General features: G+C 39.5%; 1 pseudogene; it reads right to left on the bottom strand.

Annotated features, from left to right (window-relative positions):
- Positions 1–6,982: 6,982 nt before the first annotated feature.
- LOC130559234 (general transcription factor II-I repeat domain-containing protein 2-like) lies at positions 6,983–8,782 on the bottom strand (annotated as a pseudogene).
- Between the last annotated feature and the right edge of the window lie 217 nt (positions 8,783–8,999).

The following is an 8,999-nucleotide window of genomic DNA, read 5'->3' as shown; positions in this document are numbered from 1 at the left end:
TCATAAAGCAATCATACATATTTACACAGACATGCTAAAATTCCAAGCCCACACACACTACATGACAGGATTATATTTAAAAGGTGTTTGGGTTCATTTTGGGCTGGATCTGCAACGATTCTACCTTGCCTGCCTTCACTTTGCTTCGGTTTGGGATAGGCAGGTTGGTGGTTTAAAGCCCGGTCCCCCTTCTTATTTCTCATTGAACACAGGGGAACCCCTATGTGACAGCAGTATTCTCAAAACGGGTGTAGTAGTTAGTGCTTTGGGCTTGATATGGGCAGGTTGATGGTTTGAAATCCCAGACCCCATCTTTTTTTTCCCTCGTTGAGCNCATATAGTGAAAAACAATAAGTTTGATCCCTGCTCACAAGCAACACTGTTTGTCTCATCGAGCATTTATTCATATTTACAGAGACATGCAAAAATGTCAAGGCCACACAGACTACATGTTACACATGACAGGATAATATCTAAAGGGGTTGGAGGTAATTTTGGGACAGGATCTGTTTTTCCTACCCGTCACGTTTCTACCCCGTTAAACTTATGCATGGATGCATATATAGCCAGAAACAAGAAGTTTGATGCATGCTCACAAGCAACACTGTATGTCTCATAAAGCAATCATACATATTTACACAGACATGCTAAAATTCCAAGACCACACACACTACATGACAGGATTATATTTAAAAGCACAATCGGATCCGGCACTTCCGAACTCCTATCCGGTACCTCATTTGGCAGATCCCGCTCCTCAAGCGCTAGTGGAAAACGTTCCTGCTGACCTGTTGCGTGCATATGTTCAATTAAAAAGCACTTATAATAATTATAATGGCAATACCTATTTTATTTTGATAATGAACAGGCTGTCATGCTGCTGCAAGGTGACAAATTGTGTGTGCACCAGCGCAATTGCTTGAGCTGTTACTTATAACGGCAGGAACAACTCAAAAAAACTCCAGGAATATTTATATTCAAACAGATAAGACTGTGTGTGTATGTATGTCGTTCGATAGGAATGCTGCACGCTTGGACTAAAAACAAAACTTTGTGCTTTTGCAAAATAGAGAAAATTTACAGGATGCGCTCTGTCATCTCCTTTCCTTGATCTCATTTGTGGAGCGCTGGGCCTCACAAACTGAACCAATTTCAGCAGCACATTGTCACCATTTTTTCCCTTTCGTTTGGTAATCTGTTAATTGTCAAATATTCGGTGTACTCCACGAATACATAGCCTATAAACTTTGATGCACTTCTGAAATGTGGGAAGTCTTCTGACGCGTAGTCATGCGCATCTTATGCTGGCATTATATATTGATTGGGACTTGTCGTGATGAACACTTCAGAGAGAGATATTTGTGTTGTTGGACAAGGTGTATTAAATGCTGCGAAGAAACGGAGAAGACCTGATGAAATACGGTTAACGGATGATTAGATGCTTAATATGCCTAATTTGTTATACACATTAGCCTCCACCAGCTTTCACGCACAAAATGCCTGTGTAATTTAAGTTTGACTTTAAACTTCTGAAATGTACACAAATATTGTGGGCTGTGTTTTTGGTGTTTTACAAGCCCAACATTGATTTATAATAAATTAAATATGACAATAAACAGTTCAAATGCACGTTAAAGTGATGGAAACAAAGGTAAACTCGAGATAAAATCTGCGTCTAGCACGTTCAATTTCTTAGGTAATTCTGAGATTATTTTCGCATATCCTTTTCCATTTAGGCTTTCTTATGCGCAATTTCAAAACATAAATAGTTGGATAGAAAGCCCCACAAAAATAGCCCGTTCCGTTACTGCTTCACACCCCACTAACTTGCCGGATCTGCAACGCCCCCTTGTTCCAGCACCTCAGAATTTACAAATTATGCACTGGCAACACTATATGTCTCATGAAGCATTTATTCATATTTACATAGACATTCTAAAATTTCATGGCCGCACACACTAAATGTTACACGTGACAGAATAATTTTTCAGGGAGGAGGGTAAATAGGCCAACTAGTGCAGTGATTAGTGCTTTGGGCTTGAGATAGGCAGGTTGGTGCTTTGAAGTCCCGGCCCCATCTTTTTTTTTCTCGTTGAGCACAGGGGAACCTCATCTGACAGCATCATTCTGAGTCGTCATAATACATTTTCCTGCTTTGAAAGATTCAATGAAATGAGCCTTAAACTCTTAGAACCTACTTGTATTGGTTTTGAAAGTCAGCGGTGCAAGTGTGAGACAAGCAGGACTTTCTATCTCATGGAACACAGCTGGAACAGAATGTGACATGGCAATTCTCAGCTTTGAGATACCGTTCCCCCTGCAAAGCTGGCATATTTTACCCTTGATTGGTTTCCCTTTCAAGCGGGTCCGTACAATTGGCCGACTGGTGTAGTGGTCAGTGCTTTGGGTTTGACATGGGCAGGTTGGGGGGACGGAAGCCCCGGTCCTCTTTGACTTTGTTTCTCATTGAACGTAGGGGACCCTCCTCTGACAGCAACATTCTGAGTTGTCAAGGATGCACATATAGTGAAAAACCTTTAGTTTGATCCCTGCTCACAAGCAACACTGTTTGTTTCATCGAGCATGTATTCATATTTACAGAGACATGCAAAAATGTCAAGGCCACACACATTACATTTTACACATGACGGGATAATATCTAAAGGGGGTTGGAGGTAATTTTGGGACAGGATCTGTTTTTCCTACCTGTCACGTTTCTATCCCGTTAAACTTATGCATGGATGCATATATAGCGAGAAACAATAAGTTTGATGCATGCTCACAAGCAACACTGTATGTCTCATAAAGCAATCATACATATTTACACAGACATGCTAAAATTCCAAGCCCACACACACTACATGACAGGATTGTATTCAAAAGGACATTTGGATCCGGCACTTCCGAACTCCTATCCGGTACCTCATTTGACAGATCCCGCTCCTCAAGCGCTAGTGGAAAACGTTCGTGCTGACCTGTTACGTGCATATGTTCAATTAAAAAGCACTTATAATAATTATAATGGCAATAACTATTTTATTTTGATAATGAACAGGCTTGCCATGCTGCTGCAAGGTTAAATATTGTGTGTGCACACCAGCGCAATCGCTTGAGCTGTTACTTATAAAGGCAGGAACAACTCAAAAAAACTCCATGAATATTGATATTCAAACAGATAAGACTGTGTGTGTATGTATGTTGTTCGATAGGAATGCTGCACGCTTGGACTGAAAACAAAACTTTGTGCTTTTACAAAATAGAGAAAATTTGCAGGATGCGCTCTGTCATCTCCTTTCCTTGATCTCATTTGTGGAACGCTGGGCCTCACAAACTGAACCAATTTCAGCAGCACATTGTCATCATTTTTTCGTTTTGTTTCTCTTAAACTCTGCGGACCCGGTACCGGGTCTGATTTGACATCATCGAGATATTATTTAAATTTTTAAAGGTCTGAAGTGGACCAATAAACCCATATTTGGTATTGTTTGAAAGCTTAGTCTCTCTATTTTCTGCAGATATTCATCAATTTTGAAATTTATTTCACTGTAAGATAGTTATTTACACTTTTTTGCACTTATCTCCCCCATTTTTGTACATTGTCCAATATTCATATTTTTCATATCGCTCAAATTTGACAAACATGGGAAAATCATATATCAAATAAAAGCTCTCATTCCCAGGAATAAGGTTCCACGGTTATTTTTATTGAATTATAATCACATAACCAACAGGTTTCGAATGAATCATGAGGTAAGATATCGCATTTTGTAAACATACTATTGAAAAAATTGAACATTTGCTCCGTGAGCTGCAGAATATAGCGCAGATAGCCACAAATGACATATCATCTCTTACCTTAGATTCTCTTCTACAAAATTAGCCCTTTTTCACTGTTTTGCGTGGTTGTGTGCACGAAAAATCCCTTGCTTTGTCTTGTATGTGCAAAACACAACAAAGTAGTGTTATGATATTGAAAAATTCTGGAAAATATGAAAACATCCATTGATCCAAATGACGCACATATCATCCGAAAGCTGAGACCCTCACCTTTACACTGATATGACGCTTTGTATATAATTGACATATATTTCAATATTGCACTTTTTTTTACATTTGCATGTTCTTTGTTATATTTACAAAGTCAAATAAGTTTGAAAATAAAAGGCAAAAAGTACTACTGTGTGTCATTAATTTCTTTGATAGGAGTATCATGATTTCTACAGAGAAGAAATGATGTCTGTGGTTACAAGCCTTGTAATATCATGCTTTTGCACTTTTGACAGGTGGGGAGCTCGACCATCTGAATTACAAAAAAAGGGTAATTTCCCACCCCTCAGTTGAACTAGAATAATTCTTGCATACTACAAGATAAAGACAAAATTATTTTTTCTAGTGTCTGCTGCCCTCTGCTGGTAACAAACAAAAGTGTCTGTAGTCTGCCAGAGCACACAGGGCCTGAGTTATTAAGACAGGTTTTAGGAAAAAAATACATTTAGATGGTTGGTCACAAGACAGACAACATAAAAAATTGCTGTAAGTGATGAAAATTATTATATATGTATTTTCAAAGGGTTTTATGTAAAGTGACACCAAGATATTGCATTTATTCAACTGTATGTGGGTATGGGTAGGCTGAAATTTTATAAAAAAGGGGATGGTTCCTCTCTTCAGTTAAATAGTTTTCAGGGAGCTGCAGCCCTTATAGCCTGAGTTATATACTTCCTTAAAATATACTAAAAAAAACCTCAAAAAATTCAAAGAGCGCCTATTTGGTTAGAGAGTCGGACTCGTGATCAGAAGGTTGCCGGTTCGATTCTCAGGGCCGGCGGGTAACAACTGAGGTGCCCTTGAGCAAGGCACCTTACCCCTACTTGCTCCCCGGGCGCTGCAGTGATAGCTGCCCACTGCACCGGGTGTATGTGTGTTCACCACTTGCTGTGCGTGTGTTCACTACTCTCTGGATGGGTTAAAAGCAGAGCTCACATTTCGGGTATGGGTCACCATATCTGACTAATAGGTCACTTTCACATATACAATCATTTTCATCACTTTCAACAGTGTTTTATGTAACCTCAAAGGGTTTCCTGTAAAATGATACCAAACTTTTGTATTTACACCGGTTGTATACAGAATTTAAATAGTGCTGCTGTTGTTGCTGCTGTTGGGTCGGGTGTTCTATTAATTATTGCGGGTTTATTCAAACAGGACCCTTGCTGGACTCTTAGTCCAAAGTCGCTGAGAGAGAGAGTCGCGCCAAGTCCGTTCACTGCAATGGAACAGTTTTTTCACAGCAACGGCAGTTCACTGATCTTCTCTCTCAACGGCTCTGGGTGGAGGCAGTGGAGCCGGGCCTGGTTTTGATACTAATCCACTATTAATCAGTATTATCATATTTGAATTATGACTTGGGTATTATTAAAATAAATCAGTATTTATCCTTTTATTTGTGATTACGATATTAACAAATAACACGGTAGAAAATAGTACATTAATAGAATAATTCTATTTGAGTTTCTACGAATGCTCAGTTCTCTCTTCTTGCTCATCGTGACTGTTAGAAGGAGGCCTCTTATCATCATGTTCGAAAACATCTACAGTTTTGCAGCACGCACTGTAGCCTTGAGAGGTTTTGTGTGTGTGCGTGTGATTGTATTATTCCAAGAGAAGTGAGAATGAATGGAAAGTCACATGATGGACATAACACCGGAGACCTAGTGGCCTTTTAACATGGTTTAATTATTTCCGTAGTATATGCCTGTCATCTTTGATAATCTATGGGACAATACAGTATGTCCTATCTCATGACTTCAGAACTCTTAGGCTGCATTTACACTGCAGTTCTTGAAGCTCAATTCTGTTTTTGTGACTATATCCGACCCGCTTACATCTTCTTTTAAAAGTGACACATATCCGATATCTGCATTTACACTGCAAATGGAAAAACAACCCGAGGTAGACGTACTGACCAAAAAAAGTCATTCGCCACCACCTTTATGAGCTTATTTAATAGCCTTTTCATACAGAGATCTCGGAAAATGAATGCATAATGTGTCCCAGGATTTGTCCCCCAGTGCGCCTTCACACATAAAGACACTTGATAATGTAGGCTACTGTAATGTAATGTCATGTGCAGATTTTTTAATCGTGAATGTAGGGCTGTCAAGGTGACGGAATTTCCCTTGCTGTGTTTTTAGCGTGGTTTGTTTTTATTGCCGCTTTCCTTTTATATTTCGCCAAATAGGCCTAAATAAGCTATATTGTTTGGGTTATTATTATGTAGCATATATTGTTGTTTTTTATTTTACCTAAATACCTTTTACTTATATATTTATTGGTAAATGCAGAACAATGACAATAAGAACGAAAAGAATGAAAGGTTCTGAGAGAAGGATTAAGTTTAGCCAGTTTACGAAGATAAATATGAACTGTCAAATGAAATTGAGCAGTGCCTCAATACAAATTATAACGGAACGCAGTGCAATATAAAAGGCACAGGATATTACAGCAGCGCATTTTTCATTTAAATGATGTACAAAAAAAATCGCTATTAATCGCTTAATAAGGCAGACTGCATTTAATTTTACAAAGACAATAGAGACCAGGGATGTCAAATCCAAATTTGTTAAGGGCCATGCTGACGGTTGGTAATAAATTCAGGGGCCAGACATACATTTTACAGCATTCTTTTGTTTAATGAATAAATGTAAGTGTACTAGTAACTGCATAAAACTATTAATTAAAATAACAAAGTTTTAAATTCATTTTTTCGAGATACTTCAGAACTTCATAATGCAACACATTTTTGTCACATGCAGTATCTTTTTTTTCTCAAAACAAAACAAGAAATTTACAGCAAAACTGTATGATAGAGCAAAACAGTCAACAAGTTGTCTGATATTGCATTATCTGGCTTTCAACTTGAGCTTGAAAGGACACATTCATGGACTTATGTCAAATCTAAACAAATTAGACATGCCACTTTTTAACTCTTACCAGACACTCTGCACCTTTTCTTAGAAATGATCTTGTCTATTCTAGGGTTAATGTCCCTTGCCATGGCTACCTTTAATACAGAGACCAGATGCTCGTCTGTGAGGCGGGATCTGTGGGATGTTTTAGTCAGCTTCATTATGGAGAACATCTGCTCGCAGGAGTAGGTGCTTCCGAACATAGACATGATGCGTGCAGCGTGAAGGCAAAGGTGTGGCATCGATTGAGGGAGTAGTAGAGGTGCAAATTCAGCTGCCCCAACTGACTGGTATTGGGCTTTTAGATGAGCATTACATTGCAATTCAATGAGTTCCATTTGCAAGTGCTCGGGTGCAGTGTCAACATCAACTGCAAATGGATTTGTAAACAGGTCGAAGTTGAACTTCTGTGATTCAAAATCAGCAAATCTCCTGCTGAATTCTGCTTTCAGTGTGTTCAGTTTGTCGGCATACAGTTCAGTCGGGAATGTGATGGTGACCGTGTCACTGACTGACTGGCAAATGGGAAAATGAGACAGGTTCGCTTGGTGCATCTGGCCCTCCCACAGGCGCAGTTTCATTTGAAACGCATTTACCGAGTCTCGAATTTCAGTGATTAGCTGCTTTCGACCCTGGAGTTTTACATTCAGGTCGTTGAGGTGCTCTGTTATATCACACAAAAATGCCAAGTCGCTCAGCCATTTTTCATTCTCAAGCTCGGGGATGGACTTATTTTTGCTTTCCATGAAATGCGCGATCTCAGCGCGAGTATCAAAAAATCGTCGCAACACTTTACCCTGACTTAACCAGCGCACTTCTGTGTGGTATGGCACATCTTCATGCACACAATGTATCCTCCTCTAAAAGTGCCTTGAATAGCCGAGGATTCAAACCCCGTGAACGAATAAAGTTTACTGTTTTGTTTACAACTGTCATTATATGTCTCATATCCAGCACCTTTCCACATAATGCCTCCTGGTGAATGATGCAGTGGTAGGCTGTCAGGTTTTCACCTGTGTGCCCCACCTTTTCTCGAACCAAACCGACCAAACCACGGAACTCACCGCACATCGCAGGTGCACCGTCCGTTGTAAGACCAACAAGTTTATTCCACTGCAATTCTGCATCACTGACACACTGTTCCACTTGTGAGAAAATGTCCTGTCCAGATGTTGTCCAGATGCTCTTATATCCAAAAGTACCTCAGTGACGGAAAACTGTGCATCTATCCCTCGAATGTATATAGAGAGCTGGGCAGTGTCCGTTTAGTCTCAACTCTCATCTACGGCCAGTGAATATGCAACAAAGTCCTTAGCTTTATCTTTTAACTGGGCCTGTATGTCAGAGGCCAGCTCATCCACTCGACTAGCCACAGTGTTTCGAGAAAGGCTGATGTTAGCAAAGGCTTGTTTTTTGTCCGGGCAAACAACACCACATACCTTATCCATACAGTTTTTAATAAATTCTCCCTCTGTAAACGGCTTGCATGCTCTTGCTATTTCCTCCGCAATTATGAAGCTTGCCTTCGCAGCTCCCTCACTATGACTGTTCATGCGAGTGAACATGTTTTGTTGTTGCTTAAGTTTGTGTTTCAGTTCTTTGACTTTTTGCTGCCGCATATTCATTTCCATTCATCCATATTGGTCATGCTTCGTTTCGAAATGCCTCCTAAGATTATATTCTTTAAAAACTGCTAGTGACTCTTGATTTATGAGGCACATTGGCTTGTCCTTGAACTCACAGAATAAATAATCTGTTTCCCATCTTTGTTGGAATTGTCGATATTCGCTGTCAACTTTTCTTTTTTTAGCCATTGTGCTAACCACCTTTTAGCTTTTTTTACGCTGTATACAGTTATCACCTAGTTCAGAGGTACTCAACTTCAGGGGCCTGGAGGGCCATATTTCAACCACATGAGATGCAGAGGGCCACTGGCTTATATTAATAGGATTTGAACATGTTTATTCATTTAAACCAGGTTTTGGAGATAAAGCACAGTATTGCACTGTAAAAGAGTATGAGAAAACTATA

Source organism: Triplophysa rosa, linkage group LG9 (assembly GCF_024868665.1).
Source record: "Triplophysa rosa linkage group LG9, Trosa_1v2, whole genome shotgun sequence".
Classification (NCBI taxonomy): Eukaryota; Metazoa; Chordata; class Actinopteri; order Cypriniformes; family Nemacheilidae; genus Triplophysa; species Triplophysa rosa.
Note: the sequence above shows the minus strand (reverse complement) of the source record. Positions and strands in the feature narration are given on the sequence as shown.